The sequence below is a fragment of the Schistocerca cancellata genome, chromosome 9 (genome assembly GCF_023864275.1).
Source record: "Schistocerca cancellata isolate TAMUIC-IGC-003103 chromosome 9, iqSchCanc2.1, whole genome shotgun sequence".
Lineage (NCBI taxonomy): Eukaryota > Metazoa > Arthropoda > Insecta > Orthoptera > Acrididae > Schistocerca > Schistocerca cancellata.
Window position 1 is genome coordinate 57,491,736 of NC_064634.1, and position 13,571 is coordinate 57,505,306.

The following is a 13,571-nucleotide window of genomic DNA, read 5'->3' on the forward strand; positions in this document are numbered from 1 at the left end:
TCGGGAACCTCAAAATTTTTATTTCTTCTCCGTGGATTTTAATACCTACTCCGAACTTTTCTTTCCTTCATTGCCTGCTCAATATACAGATTGAGTACTATCTGGGATAGGCTACAACCCTGTCTCACTCCCTTCCCAACCACTGCTTCCCTGCAAACCGTATGAGATGATGATGATGATGTTTGGTTTGTGGGGCGCTCAACTGCGTGGTTATCAGCGCCCGTACAATTATCCAATCTTTGCTCAGTCCAATTTCACCACTTTCCTGGATGATGATGAAATGATGAGGACAACACAAACACCCAGTCATCTCGAGGCAGGTGAAAATCCCTGACCCCGCCGGGAATCGAACCCGGGACCTCGTGCTCGGGAAGCGAGAACGCTACCGCGAGACCACGAGCGGCGGACAAAACAAACCGTATGAGCGTTTATATACTTTTCTATATACTTTTCCTCAGTCCTGTTTCCATTATTAAATTTCAACGTCAGAAATGCCTCACAGCTGCCTTTACCTTTCCTGAAGCCTAACCAATAGACACCTAACAGATCGTCAGTTTTCTTTTTCATTCTTCTCTATATTATTCTTGTTACTAACTTGGCTGCGTGAGCTGTTAAGCTGATTGTGCAACAATTCTCACACTTACCTGGGCTCGTTGTCTTAGGAATTGTGTGTCTGACTTTTTTTACTAAAGTCTGACGGCCGCCAGTCTCTAGATTCTTCACTCCTGAGCAGTCATTTGGTTGCCCCTTCCCTAGTGATTTTAGAAATTCCTTATCGCTTCCTTGTGCCTGATTTAATCACAAGTCTTCCAAATCAGTTTTAAATTACGGCTAGTTCTGGATCCTCTATGTCTGCCCGATTGCAGTTTCTTCTTGTACGACGTCATCTCGTAACTCCTACCCCTCACAGAGGTGTTCAATGCACTCTTTCCACTTACCGCTCTTTCCTCTGCGTAATTGCCATTGTCATTGCATTCTTCCCTTTAATTTCATCAGTGATTCTACTAACTTCTATATACGGTGTGTCAGTCCTCCTAACGGTCACGTCGTTTTTCACTTCTACACATCTTTTTTGCAGCCACTTAGGCTTGCCTTCCATGCGCTTCCTACTTATTTCATACCTAAGAGATTAATATGACTGTATTTCTGTCTTTCCCTGAGCCATTTTGTACCTCCTCCTTTCGTCGATCAACTGAAGCATTTCCCCTGCTACCCATGGTTTCTTAGCAATTTCCGTCCTTGTACGTACTTTTTCTCTGCAACTTCCGTGACTGTCCTTCTTAGAGATGTCCATTCCTCTTCAACTGAGCTGCCAGCTTTAAATTTTGACTGTATTGCGGTAAGAGGAAGCGCACTTCAAGATTACCCCGCCATTGAAAGCAGGACAGGTAAATGAGTTGGAGGAACTGTCTACTGATTCTCAGAGCGACGCCACGGTTGAAGATGAGTGCTGCCGAGCATACGTGTTTATTGCGCTCCTCACCAACCCCAGGTGTGTACGAGTTTCCCTTTCAGACGGTTCGTTGTGTGCAGAGTGTCCAATTTTCACTGAAGAGTTTTCAAGGTTCCACAGCACGCGAAAATGTATGATATAAAAGTGGTAATTGATCATGAACAAGAATAAGTGTCAGGCAGGGCACAACTGTACTATAAAACATACGTTAAATATCGATTACTCAATAAACCAAACAAATATGACGCTTATCGGTTCAACTGGATTACTGTCACGAACGGTGACCCGACTGAAAATGTGGGGAAGACGAATAAAAGACTGCATTTTAGACTGAGGTGACAAAAGTCATCTATATAAGGGTAGTGCATTGGCGGAGCTGTCATTTGAAGGGCTTAGTTCAATATTGGTACAAGTCCAGTTTTGCTCATTCTGAGATACAGAGTCCTAAAGTTAAATGAGCGCTGAAAAATCTGCAGCTGAGATACCAGAAATATTCATATATACTTCAATATTTCTGGTATCTCAACTGCAGATATTTCAGCGCTCATTTAAGTTTAGGACTCTGTATCTCAGAATGAGCAAAACTGCACTTGTACCAATATTGAACTAAGCCCATCATTTGTACTCATATGACATACAGGGTGAGTCACCTAACGTTACCACTGGATATATTTCGTAAACCACGTCAAATACTGACGAATCGATTCCACAGACCGAACATAAGAAGAGGGGCTAGTGTAATTGGTTAATACAAACCATAAAAAATTGCACGAAATATGTTTTTTAATACAAACCTACGTTTTTTTTAAATCGAACCCCGTTAGTTTTGTTAGCACATCTGAACATATAAGCAAATACGTAATCAGTGCCGTTTGTTGCATTGTAAAATGTTAATTACACTCGGAGATATTGTAACCTAAAGTTGACGCTTGAGTACCACTCCTCCGCTGTTCGATCGTGTGTATCGGAGAGCACCGAATTACGTAGAGATCCAAAGGGAACGGTGATGGACCTTAGGTACAGAAGAGACTGGAACAGCACATTACGTTCAGATGCTAACACCTTTTTATTGGTCTTTTTCACTGACGCACATGTACATTACCATGAGGGGTGGGGTACACGTACACACGTGGTTTCCGTTTTCAATTACGGAGTGGAATAGAGTGTGTCCCGACATGTCAGGCCAATAGATGTTCAATGTGGTGGCCATCATTTGCTGCACACAATTGCAATCTCTGGCGTAATGAATGTCGTACACGCCGCAGTACACCTGGTGTAATGTCGCCGCAGGCTGCCACAATACGTTGTTTCATATCCTCTGGGGTTGTAGGTACATCACGGTACACATTCTCCTTTAACGTACCCCACAGAAAGAACTCCAGAAGTGTAAGATCAGGAGAACGGGCTGGCCAATTTACGCGTCCACCACGTCCTATGAAACGCCCGTCGAACATCCTGTCAAGGGTCAGCCTAGTGTTAATTGCGGAATGTGCAGGTGCACCGTCATGCTGATACCACATACGTCGACGCGTTTCCAGTGGGAGATTTTCGAGCAACGTTGGCAGATCATTCTGTAGAAACGCAATGTATGTTGCAGCTGTTTGGGCCCCTGCAATGAAGTGAGGACCAATGAGGTGGTCGCCATTGATTCCGCACCATACATTTACAGTCCACGGTCGCTGTCGCTCTACCTGTCTGGGCCAGCGAGGATTTTCCACGGACCAGTAATGCATGTTCCGTAGATTCACTGCCCCGTGGTTTGTGAAACCCGCTTCATCGATAAACAGGTAGAACTGCAACGCATTCTCTGTTGATGCCCATTGACAGAATTGCACTCGATGATTAGAGTCATCAAGATGTAATTGCTGATGTAGCGACACATGAAACGGGTGAAAGCGGTGACGATGCAGCATGCGCATGACACTACTTTGACTCAGACCACCGGCTCTCGCAATGTCCCGTGTACTCGTGTGGGTTCATGGCAACAGCACACCAACAGTACCCGCTTCTCCTGTGACGGGCCTGTTACGGACCCGTTTGCGTGCTACTACCATACCTGTTGCATGCAGTTGGCGGTAGATGTTTTGCAATGTGCGGCACGTTGGATGCTCTCTGTCCGGGTACCGTTCTGCATACACCGTGCAGGCTTCAGCTGCATTTCGTCGACACTCGCCATAGATGAGTATCTCACAGTTCCTACAACACTACACTATCACAGACGTCTGGTAACACGGTGTACTACAGTTGGTCTGCGTGCGGAGACGAATGCAGAATAACAATAGCAGCAAGCGCTACATGCGGACACTGCGACAGCTAGACCAAACCACAACAGTGCACTACAGCCACACTCGTAAACACGGTCGTCATAGTAAACATGTCTCTGCAGATGCTGCTCGCCGACCGTGGCCCGTGTTTGTTACAATACGCAACTGAACGTCGGAGGTGTCAAGCGTCAACTTTAGGTTACAATATCTCCGGATGTAATTAACATTTTACAATGCAACAAACGACACTGATTACGTATTTGTTTATATGTTCAGATGTGCTAAAAAAACTAACGGGGTTCCATTTAAAAAAAACGTAGGTTTGTGTTAAAAAACATACTTCAGTGCATTTTTGTATGGTTTCTATTAAACAATTACACTAGCCCCTCTGCTCACTTTCGGTCTGTGGAATCGGTTCGTCAGTATTTGATGTGGTTTACGAAATATATCCAGCGGTAACGTTAGGTGACTCACCCTGTATATGAAAAGGTTTCCGACGTGATTATGGCCGAACGACGGGAATTAACAGACTTCGAACGCAAAGTAGTTAGACATATGGGAAATGGTTAGAGAATTCGATATTCCAAGCTCCACAGTGTGAAGAATGTGTCGACAATTCTAAATTTCAATTACTACCTCTCACTACGGACAAACCAGTGGCGGACGGCCTTAAATTTACAGCCGAAATCAGCGGCGTTTGCGTAGAGAATTTGGGAATTTGTGGTAAGGTCTTACGGGACCAAACTGCTGAGGTCATCGTTCCCTAAGCTTACGCACTGCTTAATCTAACTGAAACTAATTTACGCTAAGGACGACACACACACACCCATGCCCGAGGGAAAACTCGAACCTCCGACGGGGGGAGCAGCGCGAACCGTGACAAGGCGTTTCAGACCGCGCGGCTACACCGCGCGTGGCTTTGCGTAGAGTTTTCACTGCTAACAGGCGAACCAATAATGCAGTAAATAACGGCAGAAGTCAATGTGGGACGTACGATGACGTTTTCGTTAGGACAGTGCGGCGGAATTTGGCGTTAATGGGCGAGTGCCTTTTCTAACAACACGTCATCGCCTGCATCGCCCGTTCTTGGCTCGTGACCACATCGGTTGGACCCTAGGTGACCGGAGAACTGTGGCCTGTTCAGGTGAGTCCCTGTTTCAGCTGATAAGAACTGATGGTAGGGTTCGAGTGAAGCGCAGTTCCCACAGAGCCTTTGAACCAAGTTGTCAACAAAGCATTGTGCGAGCTTGTGGTGGCTCCATAACGGTGTGGGCTATGTTTGCAAGGAATGGACTGGGTCGCCTGGTCCAACGGAACGAATCATTCACTGGAAATGGTTCTGTTCGGCTACTTGGAGACCATTTGCAGCCCTTCGTGGACTTCATATTCCCAAACAGGTCACCGGACCTCAACTGTTCGCGACTGGTTTGAACAACATTCTGAACGATTCGAGCGGATGATTTGGCCACCCACATCACCCGACGTGAATTTCATCTAACATTTATGGAACATAAGCGAGAGGTCGGTTCGTGCAAAAAATCGTTCACCGGTAACACTTCCACTATTATGGGTGGCATGGCATGGCTCAATATTTGTGCAGAAGACTTCCTACGACTTTCACGTCGAGTTATTGCACTACTCAGGTCAACAAGAGGTCCAACACGATGTTATGAGGCCTCTAGTGATTTTTATTAACTCAGTGTATTAGAAAGAATACTTACACGCGACAGACAGATAGTTCCTACTTTATGCTTGTCAGTTCTATTCTGAGTGGCATGGGATCCTTACCAGGAAGGATTGACAGAGGACATCGTAAACATGCGAATTATTTCATTATCGTGAAATAGAAGAAGACGGTTCAGCATAAAGAACTTATTACTAGTTATAAATTGTTGACATTCAAATTACCATCACAGTTTCGAAAAATAAGGTAAAGTAAAATGTGCAACTTGAGGATGTACAGCAGAAAAGTAGGAGCCAGTAGCTGTAGTTATATCAGCGTTTGTGACTACTCCTTTGTTAACAACTATATCACAAACAAGCGTGTGCTGCAAGTGCGCAGTGAACATGAAACGTAGTTCTGTATTTAGGCAGCATTCTATTCGCAACGGACAGCGCCTGCCGTTTCTGCAACCTTCCAGATACAACTGCAAACGGAGTTGCTCGATATGGAAGGCGCAGACACCTTCACCTATCGATAGAAGGTGGAAGATGAAAGAAGCAAGGGATTCAGCCGATAACTTCCCACGACAATTCGGGGTCTGTGTTTAATAATGGTTTAATAAAAGTACCCGAAAGTTCCCCACGACAGTCTCTTAAATAAGCTAAATAAAACTTCAGGTGCTGCAAAGGTATTCGTTTCGTCTTTCTGACTGCTCTATATCTCAGTTCTTTTATTCAGTTCAACACACATTCTGAATGATCGGCACGGCATTGCACAGCGTTGCCAGATATGAAATACGTTTTCAGTGATTCTATTCTACTGCTCGCTCGATAAAAAATTTATTAGTCCAAGTATTTAATTCAGTATGATGCAAAGCTCATAGAATACGTGATGCGTTTAGGTTTTAACCCATCTTCAGTTCGCGTGATATACATCTTTATTACTATTAAGTTTATGTCGAGTGCGTCAAGTATAGCCTTGCCAAGACATAATAATAAACAACAGTAAATGAAAGAATTATCATCAATACTCCGTCTTTCATATTTGAATGTTGCTGATGCTTCAGACGACCCCGTTAACAGCCTTTCAGCCATTTCCCCTGGTCTCGGAGTAGCTGTTCCCATGTTCGTGTCCTCCTTTACCTGGTCCATAGATCGTCTAGCTGGCCTTCCTTGCAATGTTTCCCTCGACTTTGCCGTGTATAATAACTTTCTCCAAGTTACAAACAATAGAAATAACAAAAATTTGCGGCATCTTTGTATTCCACTGTCCAGGGTGACAATCTAGTAACTGTCAATAAAGTAGGTCATTTTACTTCTTGTTTTATCGATCCCTGAATGTCATTCAAATGTCTCCGTGCATTAACTGTATATAAAGTGTGTGCTATTAGTCATTACGTGTTACTGCCAATAGATTACTGTGCTTTCTGTACTCTCCAAACCGTCATTACACTGCTAGCTCAGGTAAACCTCAAAATACTGTCCTTGATATAATCTAGCCTTTACGGAAACCAAGCGATATTACTTTTGTATCATTCATGTCAAGTTATTTATCGTCGTATTAACGTTACCAAACAGTCACTGTTTGACTAATTAGGTAACCATCTAAAGTTTCTCTTAAACTTAGGTACTTGCTAATTTTTTTCACTTTCATATCATTGATCTTGCATGTTAGTATTTTGCAAAGAACGACATTCCAGTCGAGTTGGAAACTAGTGACTTTTTTGAAACTAATTTACTGTCCGAAACATTCACACTAATTTCAAAACGAAATAACCGGTTTAGGCCGGCATCGGACATCCACATACCACAAAATATATTCAGCGTTGCAGTCCCACTGCTGTGGAAACAATGTTATCAGTAATACTAGCCGAAGACAGTCATATTGTTTGAAATTAGTGTGACAGTGTCGGACAGTGAATATTTTCCTGGTAGTGTTTATTTGTGCGACAGATGTGAATAAGAAAAAGTCATTCTTTACACGCATGGTATATTAATCAATGTATTGTTAACAACCTGAGCTTGATTTCTTTCTTTTCTCTGTCATACAGAGGTTCGTAGCAATTTTGTAGGTCACTAATACTAAACCCATACACAACTATCTTCTGAAGTACTTCCCATATATAATTCCATGATAACAAACAAATGTGGGCAAGATGTCAAATACTGTGATGCACCAGTACAACAGAGAATCTAAAAGTATGTGGCATGTACATAAAACCGATACAAGGAACTAGAAGTTACAGACCAAAGGTAGCAGCACCTAAGTGTAAATAAGATGCAATTATAAGACACTGGGTATGTGGTAGCTAAATGAATAATTTTGCATGTGGCATCTGCAGTATTAAAAATACAATGGAGATTGTAGATGCGGCAAAACTCGAAACCTGTCTTGGCCATCAATAAATCTGTATAACGGTAACTACTTGTTGTATTTCTTCAAGTTACTTGTCAACGAAGTTATAATACCACTAATGAGGGAGGAAAGGAGACCAGATACACTTTGTTTCAAAACTTCATTGGGAATGTTGAAATATTAGCGTATATATCGCTTTCTTGTAAGTCGTAAGAACAAAGATACTACTTGATAACAATGCTTGTTTTGTGTCCCGTACACAGTGGTGAATTCTGCAGAAAATATTTATATACTGTGAATATTGTATATAATTTCAACATGTTTTTTCATACAACCTTTTTGGGTTCGTGTGTTATTTAACAGCTGAAAATAAGAATTCTGTAAAACAAAGTCTTATGATACGAGAAGGACGTCATTTGTGTTCATGTCTTCAAGTCTACCGCTGAAGCTGTCCCCAAAAACATGTCAAAACATTTGGTGTGGCAAAGGAAACATGTTATGTTTAGTCGTTAAGTATCATAACCGGTGGATGCAAGCTGTAAATTATGTTGACAGATGACATTGATTTGATGTCAGTTATTATAGTAAGTAATGTTTTTACAAGACGGTAAGTGAATTCACGCATTTACACCCAGTGTGAAAAAAAGGTTCATGTGTTAATGAAGCGCTACGTTATTTTTTAAATTACGGGTAGTCCTGTCACATTACATCTCCGATCATTGGCTCTCCACCGACTGAAAAGCAGAAGTTTCGTTTCTCATTATCCACATCTTCACTACAATCAATACCTGACGCCCTTAGCAAAGCTTATTACTTTGCATCCTACCCCTCTCACTTTACAATTCCTGGTGATTTTCAGTTTGAATACTCGCTATTCGCTACAGTCTGCAGTGGTATCATCGGGCACCTTAAACGACAATCGATACTAATTTTAAACCTTTGTGAGGAATTTTTGAGAAATTAGTGGCCATGGGAAAAGCGATTGGGAACAGAACAATCAGACTGCGATTTGTTTCCGAAACACTTTAGCAAATTATAAACAACAGTAAACAAGTGAGTCAGGAACAGACGTTCTCCCAGCACAAAAGCAAATTATAATATTATGTATTAATATCGGTCGCCAACCTAATTAGGCATTCTTGTGTCAAGCAATATAATGAAGCAGAAGGCAGTGCTAAGGCTAATCCAACCTTCCTTGACACACACACTAACTCTTTCTTTATATATGTTCACACTACAACACAGCAACGTAACCTTGCAGATAAATGTACTTGGAAGTCAAACAAATGGCCCATGAGATAGCAAACAGTAACATATGCCCCTCAAAAATACGTACCGTAAATGAACTAGATGCAGCTGTTTATAGAACCAATCACCAACACACATGAAACTAATAGCAGTAGTAAACAAGGAAGAGCATGAAATGATTATGACTTAAATCAGGGAGTCTGTTAATGATCTCACTCCGTAACATCATTGCTTAATACAGGGTCTCTATGCCTGTGCATTAACCAACTAGCAATTGAATAGGTAACACAGTAAATATTCCTTTCTTAAGCTCAGTCTGAAGCAGTTAAACAGAATGCAGATCTAACCACACTGGCTCTGAAGGAGCCTTTGTTTTGCTTCATTAACTAACTAGTCTAGCTCATGAGAGCCCTTAAACTTTCATGATTTGAAGAACCCACGCTCTTTAACGAAACTGCACAAGTATGTATGAGTAATGGTAAGGATTCCCATCAATAATTATTGATTAAGAATCCTTTAAATAACAAATGTAGTTTGATAAGCAGTCTTTTAACTTACTCAAAATATAGTCGGCTGTGCAAATGTTAACACAACATTAAATTCAAGTTCAAACACTTTCTCATGAAATGAACTCTGCTGAAACTTTGTAATTCTGCTCAAAGTGCATAAATACAACAATTAATAACCTTTTTCACTTCAGATCAATATTATTGTTCTATTAATTTACAATTTAACTATTTTCAGGAATAGTTTCAAGTAAGACAAATTATTTAAGAAAATGACTGCAGATTGATTTAAAAATGCACTGGAAGTGGAGTATTTCTCAAGCTACAAAACTGCACTTTAAACACTGTAACTCCACACATTAGAAAGCAAGCACAACTATTTTTACAGCTGCAGAATAAGTCTTTCCATAATAACGTAGGATACCCGTAATTGAATTCACTAGGACAGGATTCCTATCCAGGTTTGTGATTGGGAATAATCACGGATGTAAGATAGAGTTTTTAGCAACACCACGATTATTATTAGAATCAACCAAATTTCACAAATACCTGGTCCATTTACAGAGTATCAAATATAAACAATTTAGTGCAAGGCTGGTGGCACTGGTGGCGTAATTTGCAGTGGCTGTTCACATGGTGGCGATGCAGTCATGGCAGTACTGTTGGTCTCGCCCTGTTACAGATCTTCTTGGCGTCGAAATTATACAGGGTGATTCAAAAAGAATACCACAACTTTAAAAATGTGTATTTAATGAAAGAAACATAATATAACCTTCTGTTATACATCATTACAAAGAGTATTTAAAAAGGTTTTTTTCACTCAAAAACAAGTTCAGAGATGTTCAATATGGCCCCCTCCAGACACTCGAGCAATATCAACCCGATACTCCAACTCGTTCCACACTCTCTGTAGCATATCAGGCGTAACAGTTTGGATAGCTGCTGTTATTTCTCGTTTCAAATCATCAATGGTGGCTGGGAGAGGTGGCCGAAACACCATATCCTTAACATACCTCAATAAGAAAAAATCGCAGGGGGTAAGATCAGGGCTTCTTGGAGGCCAGTGATGAAGTGCTCTGTAACGGGCTGCCTGGCGGCCGATCCATCGCCTCGGGTAGTTGACGTTCAGGTTTCATAACTAACCTTTTTCGTAGGACTCTCCATACAGTTGATTGTGGAATTTGCAGCTCTCTGCTAGCTCTGCGAGTCGATTTTCCTGGGCTGCGAACAAATGCTTGCTGGATGCGTGCTACATTTTCATCACTCGTTCTCGGCCGTCCAGAACTTTTCCCTTTGCACAAACACCCATTCTCTGTAAACTGTTTATACCAACGTTTAATACACCACCTATCAGGAGGTTTAACACCATACTTCGTTCGAAATGCACGCTGAACAACTGTCGTCGATTCACTTCTGCCGTACTCAATAACACAAAAAGCTTTCTGTTGAGCGGTCGCCATCTTAGCATCAACTGACGCTGACGCCTAGTCAACAGCGCCTCAAGCGAACAAATGTACAACTAAATGAAACTTTATAGCTCCCTTAACTCGCCGACAGATAGTGCTTAGCTCTGCCTTTTGTCGTTGCAGAGTTTTAAATTCCTAAAGTTGTGGTATTCTTTTATCACCTTGTATTTTTACTGGGTCAAAAACCATGTCATGGTAATAATATCACCAAATGTAGCATCCGAGGCCCAGCTCCTCTGGCCTCAAAACTCCATGAATGCGATCACAATGATCCGCTGCTGCTAGCGAGATGTTGGCCACAGCACTGCTCAAATCAGACTCCTTACCTGACACAAAGGACGAATTGCTACTTGTGCGCCAACCACACCTTTTCCATTCCGTACCTGCGGGGCTTCCCCACATCTTTTACATTCAACCAGACGTTCCCTAACTATGGACCAAGTCATTTACGGTACATTATATAACAATCATTTCAGTAATTGTTTAAATCCACAAACACTTTTAAACAGCATAGTTCAAAAAGTTCACATAACTGAAATAGACTCTGTGATCAAAACTATCCGGACACTCCCAAAAACATACGTTGTCATATTAGGAGCATTGTGCTGCCACCTACTGCCAAGTATTCCATATCAGCCACCTCAGTAGTCATTAGACATAGTGAGAGAGCAGAATGTGGCGCTCCGCGGAACTCACGGACTTCCAACGTGGTCAGGTGGTTGGGTGTCACTTGTCTCATACGTCTGTACGCGAGATTTCCACATTCCTAAACATCCCTAGATCACTGTTTCCGATATAATAGTGAAGTTGTGATGTTACAAAACAGAAGTGATGTTGTTATTCAATGGAAAGTTGGAAATTGAGATTTAACTAACTGTTTTATCAATCACAATTGGCGTAAGAATCATGGATTGACCATTGTCATAAAATATTGCATTATGAGATGTGAATAGTTTTTACTTGCGGTTTCGCGTGGCTTGAGGCAGTCACAACTAGCGTGCTATTGATTAAGAAGTTGCGTTATCGTCTTTCTAATTACTTCATGATCGTAGATACGATCATACCCGGTTGTGAAGTTATTGTTATCACAAAACAATTTCCTAAGGGACCAGAAAGTTCTTAAGGGCGCAAAAACAACTGTAACATCACACAAAAGGGAAATTCAATATTAAAGCTGATGCAAGAAGACGATAAAACAGTTTTCTTTTTATCAATGTAACTCACACATTGGACTGCTGATCTTGGAGTCTGTAATATTAGCAAAATGCATAATTAAAATGAAAATAATACTGAGGAGATAATAGAAATGAGCACTGCTAAATGATTCAGTATTCCCAGAATAAATATTTATTATAACTAAAACATATATCGTACCTTAAGCTTAATACTTCAATGACGGTAGATTTTTATGTCCATATCATGTCCATTGAGCGCTCTTTTATACAGCCATTGTCCTCTTGAGTCGCTCGTGCTTCGTCACGGTAAGTTACCACAGTTCTTCTTCCTACACTTCACTCAAAACTTAGACGGAACACTTTTTTATTTATTTAGTAAAAATAATTAGATCGGACCGCCACAAATCTGCGTCCGTCTTACTCGAGAAAAACAGTAAAAGTCTTTTTAGCGCTCAAGGCTTCATTTGTTCTCCAGCGAACAAAATAGTGAAGGATCGCATATCCATCCGTGTTTTTCTGTTTATATTGCCGCCCAAAGACGACGAATTACATTATTTAGAAAATTCCACCGTCGTTATGCGACGCCTTATTATATATTAATCATTCTTTATTAACAAGTATTTGCCTTCTGGCTGAATTTGCTATTTTAATTAAGCCAAAAATAGCGAATATCACAAAGTGAACACGTAAAGGGACGCGTACCAGCACAAAAGCATAGAGGACGATCTCGTTTGTTGACTAAAAGACAGCCGACAGTTGAAGACGTTCGTAATGTGTAATAGGCAGACATCTATCCAGACCATCACAGAGGATTTCAAAACTGTATCAGGATCCACTGCAAGTATTATGGCGGTAAGGCGGAAGGTGAGGAAACTTTGATTTCATGGTCGAGCGGCAGCCCATAAACCACACATCACACCGCTAAATGCCAAACGACGCCTCGCTTGGTGTACGAGGTGGCGCAGTGGTTAGCACACTGGACTCGCGTGCGGGAGGACGACGGTTCAATCCCGTCTCCGGCCATCCTGATTTAGGTTTTCCGTGATTTCCCTAAATCGCTTCAGGCAAATGCCGGGATGGTTCCTTTGAAAGGGCACGGCCGATTTCCTTCCACATCCTTCCCTAACCCGAGCTTGCGCTCCGTCTCTAATGACCTCGTTGTCGACGGGACGTTAAACACTAATCTCCTCCTCCTCCTCCTCGCTTGGTGTACGGAGCGTTAACATTGGACGACTCAACAGTGGAAAAACGTTGTGTGGAGTGACGAGTCACGGTACACAATTTAGCCATCCGATGGCAGGGTGTAGGTATGGCGAATGCCCGGTGAACGTCATTTGCCAGCGTGTGTTGCGCCAACAGTAAAATTCGGAAGCGGTGGTGTTATGGTGTGGTCGTGTTTTTCATGGAGGGGGCTTGCTCCCCTTGTTGTTTTGCCTTGCAC